Consider the following 18,763-nt stretch of genomic DNA (forward strand, 5'->3'; position numbering starts at 1 on the left):
TTTTATATAAAAACTGTTTTAGTCGTATTTTAATTAACGGTTTTTTATCCCAAGAGGTATGTTTACAGTCTGGGGTGAAACAGGGGTGCCCCCTATCACCCATTCTTTTCATATGTGCAATAGAACCTCTGTTGAATGTTTTGAGAAAAGATAAGCTCATTAGAGGAGTGCCAATCCCTGGAAGTGGAGGACAGAGCGTAAAGACGATAGCATACATGGATGATGTTAATATTCTATGTCCAGATGAACCATCCCTGAAACGTGCTATCAGACAGACAGAATTTTTTTGTGAGGGCTCTGGCTTCAAATTAAATAAAAATAAATGTGATTGCTTTGCAATAGGGAATTGGGGCAATACGGAGGTGAATGTGCAATATGATAAAATCAAAATCTTGGGTGTCATCTTTGACAATGAAAATAATGGAGAGGAAAGCTGGTCCATCGTCAAAGAGAAAGTGCAAAAGAAAATAAGTTTTTGGAAAATGAGGAAATTAACAATAGAAGGAAAAGTACTGATAATGAAAGCTTTGTTGCTACCTATCATGCTATATTTAAGCTTGGTTTTCCCACCGAGTGAACGCACCTTAAAGTTTTTAAACAAGATTTGCTTTCATTTTTTATGGGGGTCTAAAATGGATAAACTCAGGAGAGATGTAATGATGAAGACAAAGAAATTGGGGGGTAAGGATGTGCCTGATTTAAAAAGGTTTTTATATATTCACTTTTTTTCTATGTGTTTTAATGGCTTGCAAAGAAACTGTTATTGGTCTTATTTTTTAAAATATGCTGCAGGTCACATTTTTAGAAAAAGAAAGTGGATAACCTTACCTTTAACGTCCCCAATCTTATTTATTCCCCCAGCGCACTATGTGGTTTTAGAAAAGATTATTCGTATTTATGGCATTGCTAATTTTAGTCAAGAAATTTGTAGTAATGCACGAAAATTAGTTCCTGAAATCAGGAAGATAGAACAGATTTGCTTAATATCTAATTATTCCACTGAGAAATCTCTAAGAGTTTGGAGGATGGTGAATATGGGATTCTTATCTAATGACTTAAAAGATCTGGCCTGGCAGATAGCACATCAATGTTTGCCTACCAGAGAATTCCAACACAGAAGAGGATTGTGTCGTAGTGCAAAGTGCCCGAGAATGGGGTGTCCTAGTGAGGAAACAGTTTTACACCTTTTTTGGAACTGTTTTTACGCCCAAGAGATATGGCATTTGATAGGACCCTTACTAAAATTCATTTCTGATCTTAATTTTTTAAATCATGAAGTTATTTTATATGGATTTTATAATGTTTTATCTGTGGAAAAGTCTCGGGTTTTGTGGATTAGTATAAATTGTATTAAAATTGCACTATGGAAGACGAGGAATATTCTTCTTTTTAAAAGAGACACTATTACCTCTAAAGATTGTGTTCGCCTAGCTCTTAGTGAGATGTATGTTTTCTATTTATTGGATAAAAAAAGATTAGGTCACAAAGTGGCTAAAAGTCTTTGGAATCTACATCTGTGGAATATGCTTTTAGCAGACTAAGTATAATCTGGACTGCGTAAGGTCTTTTAGTCTAAGAATATTATATCTAAAAGTAAAAAATCTGTTCTTATCAGTTTAATATCTGATACGTCCCCTATCTGGGGACCATATATTAAATGGATTTTTGAGAACGGGGGCCGATTTCGAAGCTTGCTTCCGTCGCCCTATGCATTGACCCGATATGGCAGTATCTTCGGGTACAGTGCACCACCCCCTTACAGGGTTAAAAAGAAAGATTCCTACTTTCATTGCTACCTGCTTGCTGGCTAGCCAGCTAGCCAGCCCTGTGGGCCTTGCTGCTGCTGCAGCCAAAAAACAAAAGGTGGTGCTGCTGCTGCTTCTGCTGCTTCTGCTTCTGCTTGTGTCTGGCCCCTGTTGGAGCGTCCAGGCACAGGACTTCTGCTGCTGCTGACTAAATGGCCTCCTTAATTGGATCATTTGAGTAGCCAGCACACCTGTGCAGGTAGGGCATGACATGATAGGCAGCTGCCTTGATAGCGGGTGGGTGCTGAATGTTCCTAATTGACAAAATAAGATTAATGCTTATGAAGAAATATAAAATCTCATCCCTTCCCCAATATCGCGCCACACCCCTACCCCTTAATTCCCTGGTTGAACGTGATGGACATATGTCTTTTTTCGACCGTACTAACTATGTAACTATGTAACATAACATGGGGGGGGGGGGGGTCTCCTGGCTGTTCACACAGGTGTGTCATTGCTGTACATTGACCATGCATTGCTTCTGTGGTATTGCAAAGGCAAAGACAAATGCTTCCAGCCATCCATTGCACTAATGGATTGGTCATCAGCTGGCTGTCTATGTCCCGCATCAATATAGACCAAAGTACAGAGGGTTAGGCTATGCTATTGTGCACCTACCTGATGCATCAGAAGGTGCGAGGCCCTTGCTAAATTCTGTGCACAGACTTTGAGATCTATGCTTTAGACTGTATCTAAACCTGCTCCAACATGGACTGACATTCTGGCCTACTTTCAGCCGATGCGACTTGTCTGTCGCTGAACAGTCGCTTTTTATGTATTCAGCACCTATGTATAATGTTGTAAAAATGCTCTAGAAGCTAAAGTCGCAGAAATGTCACACATATTTGGCCTGCAACTTTCTGTGCGACAAATTCAGACAGGAAAAATCAGTATAAATCCTTAGAAAATTATCCCCCAGTGTCTCCATCTGCTGGCGGTATTGAATAAGCATTGCTGCACTGATGGGGTATGCATTAGACGAAAAAAAAGAAGAAAAAGAAGAATAATACGCCCAGAAAAGAGGCGAAAAGGAGAAAAACGTAAAAAAACGTGAAAAAAAAGTAAGAGGAAGAGAAGGGAAAAAAAGGTGGAAATGGGTTTAAAAGTGATTTCGGCGGAGAAATATATATATATATATATATATATATATATATATATATATATATATGCGCACACACACATATAGATATAAACGTATTCTCCGTTGAGATATTGCAGCCGCTGCTGTGTCCAGGCCCAGGAGCCTTAGCACTGTGCTGTGATGTCACTCAATACCACTGACATCACTAGGTGTAAACAACATCTCTCCTTTGCTGTGTATGTGACTATGGAGCTGTTTGGTGATGTCGTCTATTACGGCCTTCATAGAAGCAACAGGAGATTGTTGCATCCATCTTGAACCCTCAGAACTACAGTGCTATGATGTCACTCACTTCCACAGGCCTTGCAGAGTGTAAACAACAACAACCCAGCTTTGTTGTGTATGTAACCAAAGGGATTTGTGATGTCACCTAGAACCTTCACAGCAGCGACAGCTTTATGAGGAGCATCAGCACTGCTCTGCCTGAGCAGAACCATCACCGCCATAGGTTGTCAAATAACCCGGATTTAACCCACACAGGTAAGTCCAATGGGGTGCAGGCATGTCCTCTATGCTTACAGCTTCCCGTGGGTGTTGGTTTGATACCGTTTGGGGACAGCCAAGGAGGCATCTGCAGGCAACAAAGGTAGGTGTGTGCTTGTGTGTGTGTTTCCTATGCAGATCCTAAGCCCAGTGTCACATGCAAGTAGGAGGAGTAAGAAGGGTTCCTGGCAAATCCGGGTTATGGATTGCATTTAAAAAGGCCCCGTGGGAGTGCAATGGGCCCCTGTCTTGCTGCTTAGCAATAATGGTATGGGTTTAGGTTCTGCTGTGTGTACTGGTGGTTGACTGCCCCCCAGCCCAGAGTGTGCATGGAAAATTGTCTGGCAGCCTCCCTGACAGCAAGCAGTGATAGTGCCCATGAAGGGGACCTTGTTGGGCCCGCCCCTTTCACGGTTATCGCTTCTCGGCCTTTTGGCTAAGATCAAGTGTAGTATCTGTTCTTATCAGTTTAATATCTGATACGTCCCCTATCTGGGGACCATATATTAAATGGATTTTTGAGAACGGGGGCCGATTTCGAAGCTTGCTTCCGTCGCCCTATGCATTGACCCGATATGGCAGTATCTTCGGGTACAGTGCACCACCCCCTTACAGGGTTAAAAAGAAAGATTCCTACTTTCATTGCTACCTGCTTGCTGGCTAGCCAGCTAGCCAGCCCTGTGGGCCTTGCTGCTGCTGCAGCCAAAAAACAAAAGGTGGTGCTGCTGCTGCTTCTGCTGCTTCTGCTTCTGCTTGTGTCTGGCCCCTGTTGGAGCGTCCAGGCACAGGACTTCTGCTGCTGCTGACTAAATGGCCTCCTTAATTGGATCATTTGAGTAGCCAGCACACCTGTGCAGGTAGGGCATGACATGATAGGCAGCTGCCTTGATAGCGGGTGGGTGCTGAATGTTCCTAATTGACAAAATAAGATTAATGCTTATGAAGAAATATAAAATCTCATCCCTTCCCCAATATCGCGCCACACCCCTACCCCTTAATTCCCTGGTTGAACGTGATGGACATATGTCTTTTTTCGACCGTACTAACTATGTAACTATGTAACATAACATGGGGGGGGGGGGGTCTCCTGGCTGTTCACACAGGTGTGTCATTGCTGTACATTGACCATGCATTGCTTCTGTGGTATTGCAAAGGCAAAGACAAATGCTTCCAGCCATCCATTGCACTAATGGATTGGTCATCAGCTGGCTGTCTATGTCCCGCATCAATATAGACCAAAGTACAGAGGGTTAGGCTATGCTATTGTGCACCTACCTGATGCATCAGAAGGTGCGAGGCCCTTGCTAAATTCTGTGCACAGACTTTGAGATCTATGCTTTAGACTGTATCTAAACCTGCTCCAACATGGACTGACATTCTGGCCTACTTTCAGCCGATGCGACTTGTCTGTCGCTGAACAGTCGCTTTTTATGTATTCAGCACCTATGTATAATGTTGTAAAAATGCTCTAGAAGCTAAAGTCGCAGAAATGTCACACATATTTGGCCTGCAACTTTCTGTGCGACAAATTCAGACAGGAAAAATCAGTATAAATCCTTAGAAAATTATCCCCCAGTGTCTCCATCTGCTGGCGGTATTGAATAAGCATTGCTGCACTGATGGGGTATGCATTAGACGAAAAAAAAGAAGAAAAAGAAGAATAATACGCCCAGAAAAGAGGCGAAAAGGAGAAAAACGTAAAAAAACGTGAAAAAAAAGTAAGAGAAGGGAAAAAAAGGTGGAAATGGGTTTAAAAGTGATTTCGGCGGAGAAATATATATATATATATATATATATATATATATATATATATATATATGCGCACACACACATATAGATATAAACGTATTCTCCGTTGAGATATTGCAGCCGCTGCTGTGTCCAGGCCCAGGAGCCTTAGCACTGTGCTGTGATGTCACTCAATACCACTGACATCACTAGGTGTAAACAACATCTCTCCTTTGTTGTGTATGTGACTATGGAGCTGTTTGGTGATGTCGTCTATTACGGCCTTCATAGAAGCAACAGGAGATTGTTGCATCCATCTTGAACCCTCAGAACTACAGTGCTATGATGTCACTCACTTCCACAGGCCTTGCAGAGTGTAAACAACAACAACCCAGCTTTGTTGTGTATGTAACCAAAGGGATTTGTGATGTCACCTAGAACCTTCACAGCAGCGACAGCTTTATGAGGAGCATCAGCACTGCTCTGCCTGAGCAGAACCATCACCGCCATAGGTTGTCAAATAACCCGGATTTAACCCACACAGGTAAGTCCAATGGGGTGCAGGCATGTCCTCTATGCTTACAGCTTCCCGTGGGTGTTGGTTTGATACCGTTTGGGGACAGCCAAGGAGGCATCTGCAGGCAACAAAGGTAGGTGTGTGCTTGTGTGTGTGTTTCCTATGCAGATCCTAAGCCCAGTGTCACATGCAAGTAGGAGGAGTAAGAAGGGTTCCTGGCAAATCCGGGTTATGGATTGCATTTAAAAAGGCCCCGTGGGAGTGCAATGGGCCCCTGTCTTGCTGCTTAGCAATAATGGTATGGGTTTAGGTTCTGCTGTGTGTACTGGTGGTTGACTGCCCCCCAGCCCAGAGTGTGCATGGAAAATTGTCTGGCAGCCTCCCTGACAGCAAGCAGTGATAGTGCCCATGAAGGGGACCTTGTTGGGCCCGCCCCTTTCACGGTTATCGCTTCTCGGCCTTTTGGCTAAGATCAAGTGTAGTATCTGTTCTTATCAGTTTAATATCTGATACGTCCCCTATCTGGGGACCATATATTAAATGGATTTTTGAGAACGGGGGCCGATTTCGAAGCTTGCTTCCGTCGCCCTATGCATTGACCCGATATGGCAGTATCTTCGGGTACAGTGCACCACCCCCTTACAGGGTTAAAAAGAAAGATTCCTACTTTCATTGCTACCTGCTTGCTGGCTAGCCAGCTAGCCAGCCCTGTGGGCCTTGCTGCTGCTGCAGCCAAAAAACAAAAGGTGGTGCTGCTGCTGCTTCTGCTGCTTCTGCTTCTGCTTGTGTCTGGCCCCTGTTGGAGCGTCCAGGCACAGGACTTCTGCTGCTGCTGACTAAATGGCCTCCTTAATTGGATCATTTGAGTAGCCAGCACACCTGTGCAGGTAGGGCATGACATGATAGGCAGCTGCCTTGATAGCGGGTGGGTGCTGAATGTTCCTAATTGACAAAATAAGATTAATGCTTATGAAGAAATATAAAATCTCATCCCTTCCCCAATATCGCGCCACACCCCTACCCCTTAATTCCCTGGTTGAACGTGATGGACATATGTCTTTTTTCGACCGTACTAACTATGTAACTATGTAACATAACATGGGGGGGGGGGGGGTCTCCTGGCTGTTCACACAGGTGTGTCATTGCTGTACATTGACCATGCATTGCTTCTGTGGTATTGCAAAGGCAAAGACAAATGCTTCCAGCCATCCATTGCACTAATGGATTGGTCATCAGCTGGCTGTCTATGTCCCGCATCAATATAGACCAAAGTACAGAGGGTTAGGCTATGCTATTGTGCACCTACCTGATGCATCAGAAGGTGCGAGGCCCTTGCTAAATTCTGTGCACAGACTTTGAGATCTATGCTTTAGACTGTATCTAAACCTGCTCCAACATGGACTGACATTCTGGCCTACTTTCAGCCGATGCGACTTGTCTGTCGCTGAACAGTCGCTTTTTATGTATTCAGCACCTATGTATAATGTTGTAAAAATGCTCTAGAAGCTAAAGTCGCAGAAATGTCACACATATTTGGCCTGCAACTTTCTGTGCGACAAATTCAGACAGGAAAAATCAGTATAAATCCTTAGAAAATTATCCCCCAGTGTCTCCATCTGCTGGCGGTATTGAATAAGCATTGCTGCACTGATGGGGTATGCATTAGACGAAAAAAAAGAAGAAAAAGAAGAATAATACGCCCAGAAAAGAGGCGAAAAGGAGAAAAACGTAAAAAAACGTGAAAAAAAAGTAAGAGGAAGAGAAGGGAAAAAAAGGTGGAAATGGGTTTAAAAGTGATTTCGGCGGAGAAATATATATATATATATATATATATATATATATATATATATATATATATATGCGCACACACACATATAGATATAAACGTATTCTCCGTTGAGATATTGCAGCCGCTGCTGTGTCCAGGCCCAGGAGCCTTAGCACTGTGCTGTGATGTCACTCAATACCACTGACATCACTAGGTGTAAACAACATCTCTCCTTTGCTGTGTATGTGACTATGGAGCTGTTTGGTGATGTCGTCTATTACGGCCTTCATAGAAGCAACAGGAGATTGTTGCATCCATCTTGAACCCTCAGAACTACAGTGCTATGATGTCACTCACTTCCACAGGCCTTGCAGAGTGTAAACAACAACAACCCAGCTTTGTTGTGTATGTAACCAAAGGGATTTGTGATGTCACCTAGAACCTTCACAGCAGGCAGCGACAGCTTTATGAGGAGCATCAGCACTGCTCTGCCTGAGCAGAACCATCACCGCCATAGGTTGTCAAATAACCCGGATTTAACCCACACAGGTAAGTCCAATGGGGTGCAGGCATGTCCTCTATGCTTACAGCTTCCCGTGGGTGTTGGTTTGATACCGTTTGGGGACAGCCAAGGAGGCATCTGCAGGCAACAAAGGTAGGTGTGTGCTTGTGTGTGTGTTTCCTATGCAGATCCTAAGCCCAGTGTCACATGCAAGTAGGAGGAGTAAGAAGGGTTCCTGGCAAATCCGGGTTATTGCATTTAAAAAGGCCCCGTGGGAGTGCAATGGGCCCCTGTCTTGCTGCTTAGCAATAATGGTATGGGTTTAGGTTCTGCTGTGTGTACTGGTGGTTGACTGCCCCCCAGCCCAGAGTGTGCATGGAAAATTGTCTGGCAGCCTCCCTGACAGCAAGCAGTGATAGTGCCCATGAAGGGGACCTTGTTGGGCCCGCCCCTTTCACGGTTATCGCTTCTCGGCCTTTTGGCTAAGATCAAGTGTAGTATCTGTTCTTATCAGTTTAATATCTGATACGTCCCCTATCTGGGGACCATATATTAAATGGATTTTTGAGAACGGGGGCCGATTTCGAAGCTTGCTTCCGTCGCCCTATGCATTGACCCGATATGGCAGTATCTTCGGGTACAGTGCACCACCCCCTTACAGGGTTAAAAAGAAAGATTCCTACTTTCATTGCTACCTGCTTGCTGGCTAGCCAGCTAGCCAGCCCTGTGGGCCTTGCTGCTGCTGCAGCCAAAAAACAAAAGGTGGTGCTGCTGCTGCTTCTGCTGCTTCTGCTTCTGCTTGTGTCTGGCCCCTGTTGGAGCGTCCAGGCACAGGACTTCTGCTGCTGCTGACTAAATGGCCTCCTTAATTGGATCATTTGAGTAGCCAGCACACCTGTGCAGGTAGGGCATGACATGATAGGCAGCTGCCTTGATAGCGGGTGGGTGCTGAATGTTCCTAATTGACAAAATAAGATTAATGCTTATGAAGAAATATAAAATCTCATCCCTTCCCCAATATCGCGCCACACCCCTACCCCTTAATTCCCTGGTTGAACGTGATGGACATATGTCTTTTTTCGACCGTACTAACTATGTAACTATGTAACATAACATGGGGGGGGGGGGGTCTCCTGGCTGTTCACACAGGTGTGTCATTGCTGTACATTGACCATGCATTGCTTCTGTGGTATTGCAAAGGCAAAGACAAATGCTTCCAGCCATCCATTGCACTAATGGATTGGTCATCAGCTGGCTGTCTATGTCCCGCATCAATATAGACCAAAGTACAGAGGGTTAGGCTATGCTATTGTGCACCTACCTGATGCATCAGAAGGTGCGAGGCCCTTGCTAAATTCTGTGCACAGACTTTGAGATCTATGCTTTAGACTGTATCTAAACCTGCTCCAACATGGACTGACATTCTGGCCTACTTTCAGCCGATGCGACTTGTCTGTCGCTGAACAGTCGCTTTTTATGTATTCAGCACCTATGTATAATGTTGTAAAAATGCTCTAGAAGCTAAAGTCGCAGAAATGTCACACATATTTGGCCTGCAACTTTCTGTGCGACAAATTCAGACAGGAAAAATCAGTATAAATCCTTAGAAAATTATCCCCCAGTGTCTCCATCTGCTGGCGGTATTGAATAAGCATTGCTGCACTGATGGGGTATGCATTAGACGAAAAAAAAGAAGAAAAAGAAGAATAATACGCCCAGAAAAGAGGCGAAAAGGAGAAAAACGTAAAAAAACGTGAAAAAAAAGTAAGAGGAAGAGAAGGGAAAAAAAGGTGGAAATGGGTTTAAAAGTGATTTCGGCGGAGAAATATATATATATATATATATATATATATATATATATATATATGCGCACACACACATATAGATATAAACGTATTCTCCGTTGAGATATTGCAGCCGCTGCTGTGTCCAGGCCCAGGAGCCTTAGCACTGTGCTGTGATGTCACTCAATACCACTGACATCACTAGGTGTAAACAACATCTCTCCTTTGCTGTGTATGTGACTATGGAGCTGTTTGGTGATGTCGTCTATTACGGCCTTCATAGAAGCAACAGGAGATTGTTGCATCCATCTTGAACCCTCAGAACTACAGTGCTATGATGTCACTCACTTCCACAGGCCTTGCAGAGTGTAAACAACAACAACCCAGCTTTGTTGTGTATGTAACCAAAGGGATTTGTGATGTCACCTAGAACCTTCACAGCAGCGACAGCTTTATGAGGAGCATCAGCACTGCTCTGCCTGAGCAGAACCATCACCGCCATAGGTTGTCAAATAACCCGGATTTAACCCACACAGGTAAGTCCAATGGGGTGCAGGCATGTCCTCTATGCTTACAGCTTCCCGTGGGTGTTGGTTTGATACCGTTTGGGGACAGCCAAGGAGGCATCTGCAGGCAACAAAGGTAGGTGTGTGCTTGTGTGTGTGTTTCCTATGCAGATCCTAAGCCCAGTGTCACATGCAAGTAGGAGGAGTAAGAAGGGTTCCTGGCAAATCCGGGTTATGGATTGCATTTAAAAAGGCCCCGTGGGAGTGCAATGGGCCCCTGTCTTGCTGCTTAGCAATAATGGTATGGGTTTAGGTTCTGCTGTGTGTACTGGTGGTTGACTGCCCCCCAGCCCAGAGTGTGCATGGAAAATTGTCTGGCAGCCTCCCTGACAGCAAGCAGTGATAGTGCCCATGAAGGGGACCTTGTTGGGCCCGCCCCTTTCACGGTTATCGCTTCTCGGCCTTTTGGCTAAGATCAAGTGTAGTATCTGTTCTTATCAGTTTAATATCTGATACGTCCCCTATCTGGGGACCATATATTAAATGGATTTTTGAGAACGGGGGCCGATTTCGAAGCTTGCTTCCGTCGCCCTATGCATTGACCCGATATGGCAGTATCTTCGGGTACAGTGCACCACCCCCTTACAGGGTTAAAAAGAAAGATTCCTACTTTCATTGCTACCTGCTTGCTGGCTAGCCAGCTAGCCAGCCCTGTGGGCCTTGCTGCTGCTGCAGCCAAAAAACAAAAGGTGGTGCTGCTGCTGCTTCTGCTGCTTCTGCTTCTGCTTGTGTCTGGCCCCTGTTGGAGCGTCCAGGCACAGGACTTCTGCTGCTGCTGACTAAATGGCCTCCTTAATTGGATCATTTGAGTAGCCAGCACACCTGTGCAGGTAGGGCATGACATGATAGGCAGCTGCCTTGATAGCGGGTGGGTGCTGAATGTTCCTAATTGACAAAATAAGATTAATGCTTATGAAGAAATATAAAATCTCATCCCTTCCCCAATATCGCGCCACACCCCTACCCCTTAATTCCCTGGTTGAACGTGATGGACATATGTCTTTTTTCGACCGTACTAACTATGTAACTATGTAACATAACATGGGGGGGGGGGGGTCTCCTGGCTGTTCACACAGGTGTGTCATTGCTGTACATTGACCATGCATTGCTTCTGTGGTATTGCAAAGGCAAAGACAAATGCTTCCAGCCATCCATTGCACTAATGGATTGGTCATCAGCTGGCTGTCTATGTCCCGCATCAATATAGACCAAAGTACAGAGGGTTAGGCTATGCTATTGTGCACCTACCTGATGCATCAGAAGGTGCGAGGCCCTTGCTAAATTCTGTGCACAGACTTTGAGATCTATGCTTTAGACTGTATCTAAACCTGCTCCAACATGGACTGACATTCTGGCCTACTTTCAGCCGATGCGACTTGTCTGTCGCTGAACAGTCGCTTTTTATGTATTCAGCACCTATGTATAATGTTGTAAAAATGCTCTAGAAGCTAAAGTCGCAGAAATGTCACACATATTTGGCCTGCAACTTTCTGTGCGACAAATTCAGACAGGAAAAATCAGTATAAATCCTTAGAAAATTATCCCCCAGTGTCTCCATCTGCTGGCGGTATTGAATAAGCATTGCTGCACTGATGGGGTATGCATTAGACGAAAAAAAAGAAGAAAAAGAAGAATAATACGCCCAGAAAAGAGGCGAAAAGGAGAAAAACGTAAAAAAACGTGAAAAAAAAGTAAGAGGAAGAGAAGGGAAAAAAAGGTGGAAATGGGTTTAAAAGTGATTTCGGCGGAGAAATATATATATATATATATATATATATATATATATATATATATATATATATGCGCACACACACATATAGATATAAACGTATTCTCCGTTGAGATATTGCAGCCGCTGCTGTGTCCAGGCCCAGGAGCCTTAGCACTGTGCTGTGATGTCACTCAATACCACTGACATCACTAGGTGTAAACAACATCTCTCCTTTGCTGTGTATGTGACTATGGAGCTGTTTGGTGATGTCGTCTATTACGGCCTTCATAGAAGCAACAGGAGATTGTTGCATCCATCTTGAACCCTCAGAACTACAGTGCTATGATGTCACTCACTTCCACAGGCCTTGCAGAGTGTAAACAACAACAACCCAGCTTTGTTGTGTATGTAACCAAAGGGATTTGTGATGTCACCTAGAACCTTCACAGCAGCGACAGCTTTATGAGGAGCATCAGCACTGCTCTGCCTGAGCAGAACCATCACCGCCATAGGTTGTCAAATAACCCGGATTTAACCCACACAGGTAAGTCCAATGGGGTGCAGGCATGTCCTCTATGCTTACAGCTTCCCGTGGGTGTTGGTTTGATACCGTTTGGGGACAGCCAAGGAGGCATCTGCAGGCAACAAAGGTAGGTGTGTGCTTGTGTGTGTGTTTCCTATGCAGATCCTAAGCCCAGTGTCACATGCAAGTAGGAGGAGTAAGAAGGGTTCCTGGCAAATCCGGGTTATGGATTGCATTTAAAAAGGCCCCGTGGGAGTGCAATGGGCCCCTGTCTTGCTGCTTAGCAATAATGGTATGGGTTTCGGTTCTGCTGTGTGTACTGGTGGTTGACTGCCCCCCAGCCCAGAGTGTGCATGGAAAATTGTCTGGCAGCCTCCCTGACAGCAAGCAGTGATAGTGCCCATGAAGGGGACCTTGTTGGGCCCGCCCCTTTCACGGTTATCGCTTCTCGGCCTTTTGGCTAAGATCAAGTGTAGTATCTGTTCTTATCAGTTTAATATCTGATACGTCCCCTATCTGGGGACCATATATTAAATGGATTTTTGAGAACGGGGGCCGATTTCGAAGCTTGCTTCCGTCGCCCTATGCATTGACCCGATATGGCAGTATCTTCGGGTACAGTGCACCACCCCCTTACAGGGTTAAAAAGAAAGATTCCTACTTTCATTGCTACCTGCTTGCTGGCTAGCCAGCTAGCCAGCCCTGTGGGCCTTGCTGCTGCTGCAGCCAAAAAACAAAAGGTGGTGCTGCTGCTGCTTCTGCTGCTTCTGCTTCTGCTTGTGTCTGGCCCCTGTTGGAGCGTCCAGGCACAGGACTTCTGCTGCTGCTGACTAAATGGCCTCCTTAATTGGATCATTTGAGTAGCCAGCACACCTGTGCAGGTAGGGCATGACATGATAGGCAGCTGCCTTGATAGCGGGTGGGTGCTGAATGTTCCTAATTGACAAAATAAGATTAATGCTTATGAAGAAATATAAAATCTCATCCCTTCCCCAATATCGCGCCACACCCCTACCCCTTAATTCCCTGGTTGAACTTGATGGACATATGTCTTTTTTCGACCGTACTAACTATGTAACTATGTAACATAACATGGGGGGGGGGGGGGGTCTCCTGGCTGTTCACACAGGTGTGTCATTGCTGTACATTGACCATGCATTGCTTCTGTGGTATTGCAAAGGCAAAGACAAATGCTTCCAGCCATCCATTGCACTAATGGATTGGTCATCAGCTGGCTGTCTATGTCCCGCATCAATATAGACCAAAGTACAGAGGGTTAGGCTATGCTATTGTGCACCTACCTGATGCATCAGAAGGTGCGAGGCCCTTGCTAAATTCTGTGCACAGACTTTGAGATCTATGCTTTAGACTGTATCTAAACCTGCTCCAACATGGACTGACATTCTGGCCTACTTTCAGCCGATGCGACTTGTCTGTCGCTGAACAGTCGCTTTTTATGTATTCAGCACCTATGTATAATGTTGTAAAAATGCTCTAGAAGCTAAAGTCGCAGAAATGTCACACATATTTGGCCTGCAACTTTCTGTGCGACAAATTCAGACAGGAAAAATCAGTATAAATCCTTAGAAAATTATCCCCCAGTGTCTCCATCTGCTGGCGGTATTGAATAAGCATTGCTGCACTGATGGGGTATGCATTAGACGAAAAAAAAGAAGAAAAAGAAGAATAATACGCCCAGAAAAGAGGCGAAAAGGAGAAAAACGTAAAAAAACGTGAAAAAAAAGTAAGAGGAAGAGAAGGGAAAAAAAGGTGGAAATGGGTTTAAAAGTGATTTCGGCGGAGAAATATATATATATATATATATATATATATATATATATATATATATGCGCACACACACACATAGATATAAACGTATTCTCCGTTGAGATATTGCAGCCGCTGCTGTGTCCAGGCCCAGGAGCCTTAGCACTGTGCTGTGATGTCACTCAATACCACTGACATCACTAGGTGTAAACAACATCTCTCCTTTGCTGTGTATGTGACTATGGAGCTGTTTGGTGATGTCGTCTATTACGGCCTTCATAGAAGCAACAGGAGATTGTTGCATCCATCTTGAACCCTCAGAACTACAGTGCTATGATGTCACTCACTTCCACAGGCCTTGCAGAGTGTAAACAACAACAACCCAGCTTTGTTGTGTATGTAACCATAGGGATTTGTGATGTCACCTAGAACCTTCACAGCAGCGACAGCTTTATGAGGAGCATCAGCACTGCTCTGCCTGAGCAGAACCATCACCGCCATAGGTTGTCAAATAACCCGGATTTAACCCACACAGGTAAGTCCAATGGGGTGCAGGCATGTCCTCTATGCTTACAGCTTCCCGTGGGTGTTGGTTTGATACCGTTTGGGGACAGCCAAGGAGGCATCTGCAGGCAACAAAGGTAGGTGTGTGCTTGTGTGTGTGTTTCCTATGCAGATCCTAAGCCCAGTGTCACATGCAAGTAGGAGGAGTAAGAAGGGTTCCTGGCAAATCCGGGTTATGGATTGCATTTAAAAAGGCCCCGTGGGAGTGCAATGGGCCCCTGTCTTGCTGCTTAGCAATAATGGTATGGGTTTAGGTTCTGCTGTGTGTACTGGTGGTTGACTGCCCCCCAGCCCAGAGTGTGCATGGAAAATTGTCTGGCAGCCTCCCTGACAGCAAGCAGTGATAGTGCCCATGAAGGGGACCTTGTTGGGCCCGCCCCTTTCACGGTTATCGCTTCTCGGCCTTTTGGCTAAGATCAAGTGTAGTATCTGTTCTTATCAGTTTTCATGCTGGTGGGGATGGGTGCTGCATGGAGGATGCAGGTGTACCAGGGCTTTCCGGGGCTGGTTCTGAGGAATCAGCTCGACAGCTGCCCCGATGTGACCTGTTCCCTCCGGGTCTCGCCATGAGGCTGAGAGGGTCTAGAGCCGAGGTACTTTTGTGCCTCGGGGAGTGGTGACCCCGAGGTGCCGAAACTCACTGGGAAAATAGACTCACTGGGTTGAAGCACGGGCACCATAATCTCTTCACCTTGTGGCACTCACCTCTTGATTCCCGGCCTTCTGGCTAGGATCAGAGAAATTTTTATAGATCCGGCCGGATGTCCGGGCAGTATATCTGCACACATTCACTTATTTATTTCTTTTTTGTCTCACTGTGTCACTTTTTGCGTGTTGTGTGTTCACAGGATTTGTCAGGATGCGGTAGCCCTTCTGGGTGTCCCTCCTGGCGGTCTAGGGGAGGTGTGTGTGGCCATTAGGTTCCGCACCTCCCTGCAAACACCCCGGGTACTCCTGCTTTGGCAGGGTACCTACCGTAATCGGCTCTGCGGGCAGATACCTTGGCTAATGCCAAGGGGGATGCCGGGAGCATTTGTGGTCCCCTAGTAGCTTCGGCGAAAAGGGACATCGAACCTGGAACCTCGCAGGTACCTTTTGGTCCGGAGGCGAAGGGTAAGGTTTGTTGGGGGGCCTCTCTCCTATCGGAGAAGGGCTTGCGATAGACCGCATCCTTTGTGCACGTTTTTTTAGTGTAACACGTTTGCACTTTTTCTTGCACTTTGGGTGAATCGAAAGCACGTTCCTCGGCTTTAGATAAAAAAAGAAAAAAATCTGTTCTTATCAGTTTAATATCTGATACGTCCCCTATCTGGGGACCATATATTAAATGGATTTTTGAGAACGGGGGCCGATTTCGAAGCTTGCTTCCGTCGCCCTATGCATTGACCCGATATGGCAGTATCTTCGGGTACAGTGCACCACCCCCTTACAGGGTTAAAAAGAAAGATTCCTACTTTCATTGCTACCTGCTTGCTGGCTAGCCAGCTAGCCAGCCCTGTGGGCCTTACTGGTGCTGCAGCCAAAAAACAAAAGGTGGTGCTGCTGCTGCTTCTGCTGCTTCTGCTTCTGCTTGTGTCTGGCCCCTGTTGGAGCGTCCAGGCACAGGACTTCTGCTGCTGCTGACTAAATGGCCTCCTTAATTGGATCATTTGAGTAGCCAGCACACCTGTGCAGGTAGGGCATGACATGATAGGCAGCTGCCTTGATAGCGGGTGGGTGCTGAATGTTCCTAATTGACAAAATAAGATTAATGCTTATGAAGAAATATAAAATCTCATCCCTTCCCCAATATCGCGCCACACCCCTACCCCTTAATTCCCTGGTTGAACTTGATGGACATATGTCTTTTTTCGACCGTACTAACTATGTAACTATGTAACATAACATGGGGGGGGGGGGGGTCTCCTGGCTGTTCACACAGGTGTGTCATTGCTGTACATTGACCATGCATTGCTTCTGTGGTATTGCAAAGGCAAAGACAAATGCTTCCAGCCATCCATTGCACTAATGGATTGGTCATCAGCTGGCTGTCTATGTCCCGCATCAATATAGACCAAAGTACAGAGGGTTAGGCTATGCTATTGTGCACCTACCTGATGCATCAGAAGGTGCGAGGCCCTTGCTAAATTCTGTGCACAGACTTTGAGATCTATGCTTTAGACTGTATCTAAACCTGCTCCAACATGGACTGACATTCTGGCCTACTTTCAGCCGATGCGACTTGTCTGTCGCTGAACAGTCGCTTTTTATGTATTCAGCACCTATGTATAATGTTGTAAAAATGCTCTAGAAGCTAAAGTCGCAGAAATGTCACACATATTTGGCCTGCAACTTTCTGTGCGACAAATTCAGACAGGAAAAATCAGTATAAATCCTTAGAAAATTATCCCCCAGTGTCTCCATCTGCTGGCGGTATTGAATAAGCATTGCTGCACTGATGGGGTATGCATTAGACGAAAAAAAAGAAGAAAAAGAAGAATAATACGCCCAGAAAAGAGGCGAAAAGGAGAAAAACGTAAAAAAACGTGAAAAAAAAGTAAGAGGAAGAGAAGGGAAAAAAAGGTGGAAATGGGTTTAAAAGTGATTTCGGCGGAGAAATATATATATATATATATATATATATATATATATATATATATATGCGCACACACACACATAGATATAAACGTATTCTCCGTTGAGATATTGCAGCCGCTGCTGTGTCCAGGCCCAGGAGCCTTAGCACTGTGCTGTGATGTCACTCAATACCACTGACATCACTAGGTGTAAACAACATCTCTCCTTTGCTGTGTATGTGACTATGGAGCTGTTTGGTGATGTCGTCTATTACGGCCTTCATAGAAGCAACAGGAGATTGTTGCATCCATCTTGAACCCTCAGAACTACAGTGCTATGATGTCACTCACTTCCACAGGCCTTGCAGAGTGTAAACAACAACAACCCAGCTTTGTTGTGTATGTAACCATAGGGATTTGTGATGTCACCTAGAACCTTCACAGCAGCGACAGCTTTATGAGGAGCATCAGCACTGCTCTGCCTGAGCAGAACCATCACCGCCATAGGTTGTCAAATAACCCGGATTTAACCCACACAGGTAAGTCCAATGGGGTGCAGGCATGTCCTCTATGCTTACAGCTTCCCGTGGGTGTTGGTTTGATACCGTTTGGGGACAGCCAAGGAGGCATCTGCAGGCAACAAAGGTAGGTGTGTGCTTGTGTGTGTGTTTCCTATGCAGATCCTAAGCCCAGTGTCACATGCAAGTAGGAGGAGTAAGAAGGGTTCCTGGCAAATCCGGGTTATGGATTGCATTTAAAAAGGCCCCGTGGGAGTGCAATGGGCCCCTGTCTTGCTGCTTAGCAATAATGGTATGGGTTTAGGTTCTGCTGTGTGTACTGGTGGTTGACTGCCCCCCAGCCCAGAGTGTGCATGGAAAATTGTCTGGCAGCCTCCCTGACAGCAAGCAGTGATAGTGCCCATGAAGGGGACCTTGTTGGGCCCGCCCCTTTCACGGTTATCGCTTCTCGGCCTTTTGGCTAAGATCAAGTGTAGTATCTGTTCTTATCAGTTTTCATGCTGGTGGGGATGGGTGCTGCATGGAGGATGCAGGTGTACCAGGGCTTTCCGGGGCTGGTTCTGAGGAATCAGCTCGACGGCTGCCCCGATGTGACCTGTTCCCTCCGGGTCTCGCCATGAGGCTGAGAGGGTCTAGAGCCGAGGTACTTTTGTGCCTCGGGGAGTGGTGACCCCGAGGTGCCGAAACTCACTGGGAGAATAGGCTCACTGAGTTGAAGCACGGGCACCATAATCTCTTCACCTTGTGGCACTCACCTCTTGATTCCCGGCCTTCTGGCTAGGATCAGAGAAATTTTTATAGATCCGGCCGGATGTCCGGGCAGTATATCTG

At 45.6% G+C, this 18,763-nt stretch overlaps 5 non-coding genes and 4 pseudogenes across 5 annotated transcripts; all 9 read left to right on the forward strand.

The window, feature by feature from the left end:
- The first annotated feature begins 1,578 nt into the window (after positions 1-1,578).
- Positions 1,579-1,754, forward strand: LOC130311783 (U2 spliceosomal RNA; annotated as a pseudogene).
- Positions 1,755-3,845: 2,091 nt separating this feature from the next.
- On the forward strand, positions 3,846-4,036 carry LOC130311760 (U2 spliceosomal RNA). The gene has a single exon (XR_008860051.1). It is a non-coding gene; the product is annotated as a U2 spliceosomal RNA (small nuclear RNA).
- A 2,084-nt stretch (positions 4,037-6,120) lies between these two features.
- LOC130311761 (U2 spliceosomal RNA) lies at positions 6,121-6,311 on the forward strand. The gene has a single exon (XR_008860052.1). It is a non-coding gene; the product is annotated as a U2 spliceosomal RNA (small nuclear RNA).
- Positions 6,312-8,406: 2,095 nt separating this feature from the next.
- Positions 8,407-8,597, forward strand: LOC130311762 (U2 spliceosomal RNA). The gene has a single exon (XR_008860053.1). It is a non-coding gene; the product is annotated as a U2 spliceosomal RNA (small nuclear RNA).
- A 2,086-nt stretch (positions 8,598-10,683) lies between these two features.
- Positions 10,684-10,874, forward strand: LOC130311763 (U2 spliceosomal RNA). The gene has a single exon (XR_008860054.1). It is a non-coding gene; the product is annotated as a U2 spliceosomal RNA (small nuclear RNA).
- Positions 10,875-12,968: 2,094 nt separating this feature from the next.
- On the forward strand, positions 12,969-13,159 carry LOC130311764 (U2 spliceosomal RNA). Its single transcript, XR_008860055.1, has one exon. It is a non-coding gene; the product is annotated as a U2 spliceosomal RNA (small nuclear RNA).
- Positions 13,160-15,249: 2,090 nt separating this feature from the next.
- LOC130311787 (U2 spliceosomal RNA) lies at positions 15,250-15,409 on the forward strand (annotated as a pseudogene).
- A 693-nt stretch (positions 15,410-16,102) lies between these two features.
- Positions 16,103-16,283, forward strand: LOC130311784 (U2 spliceosomal RNA; annotated as a pseudogene).
- A 2,089-nt stretch (positions 16,284-18,372) lies between these two features.
- LOC130311788 (U2 spliceosomal RNA) lies at positions 18,373-18,532 on the forward strand (annotated as a pseudogene).
- The last annotated feature ends 231 nt before the right edge of the window (positions 18,533-18,763 follow it).

Source organism: Hyla sarda, unplaced genomic scaffold (genome assembly GCF_029499605.1).
Source record: "Hyla sarda isolate aHylSar1 unplaced genomic scaffold, aHylSar1.hap1 scaffold_1671, whole genome shotgun sequence".
Lineage (NCBI taxonomy): Eukaryota > Metazoa > Chordata > Amphibia > Anura > Hylidae > Hyla > Hyla sarda.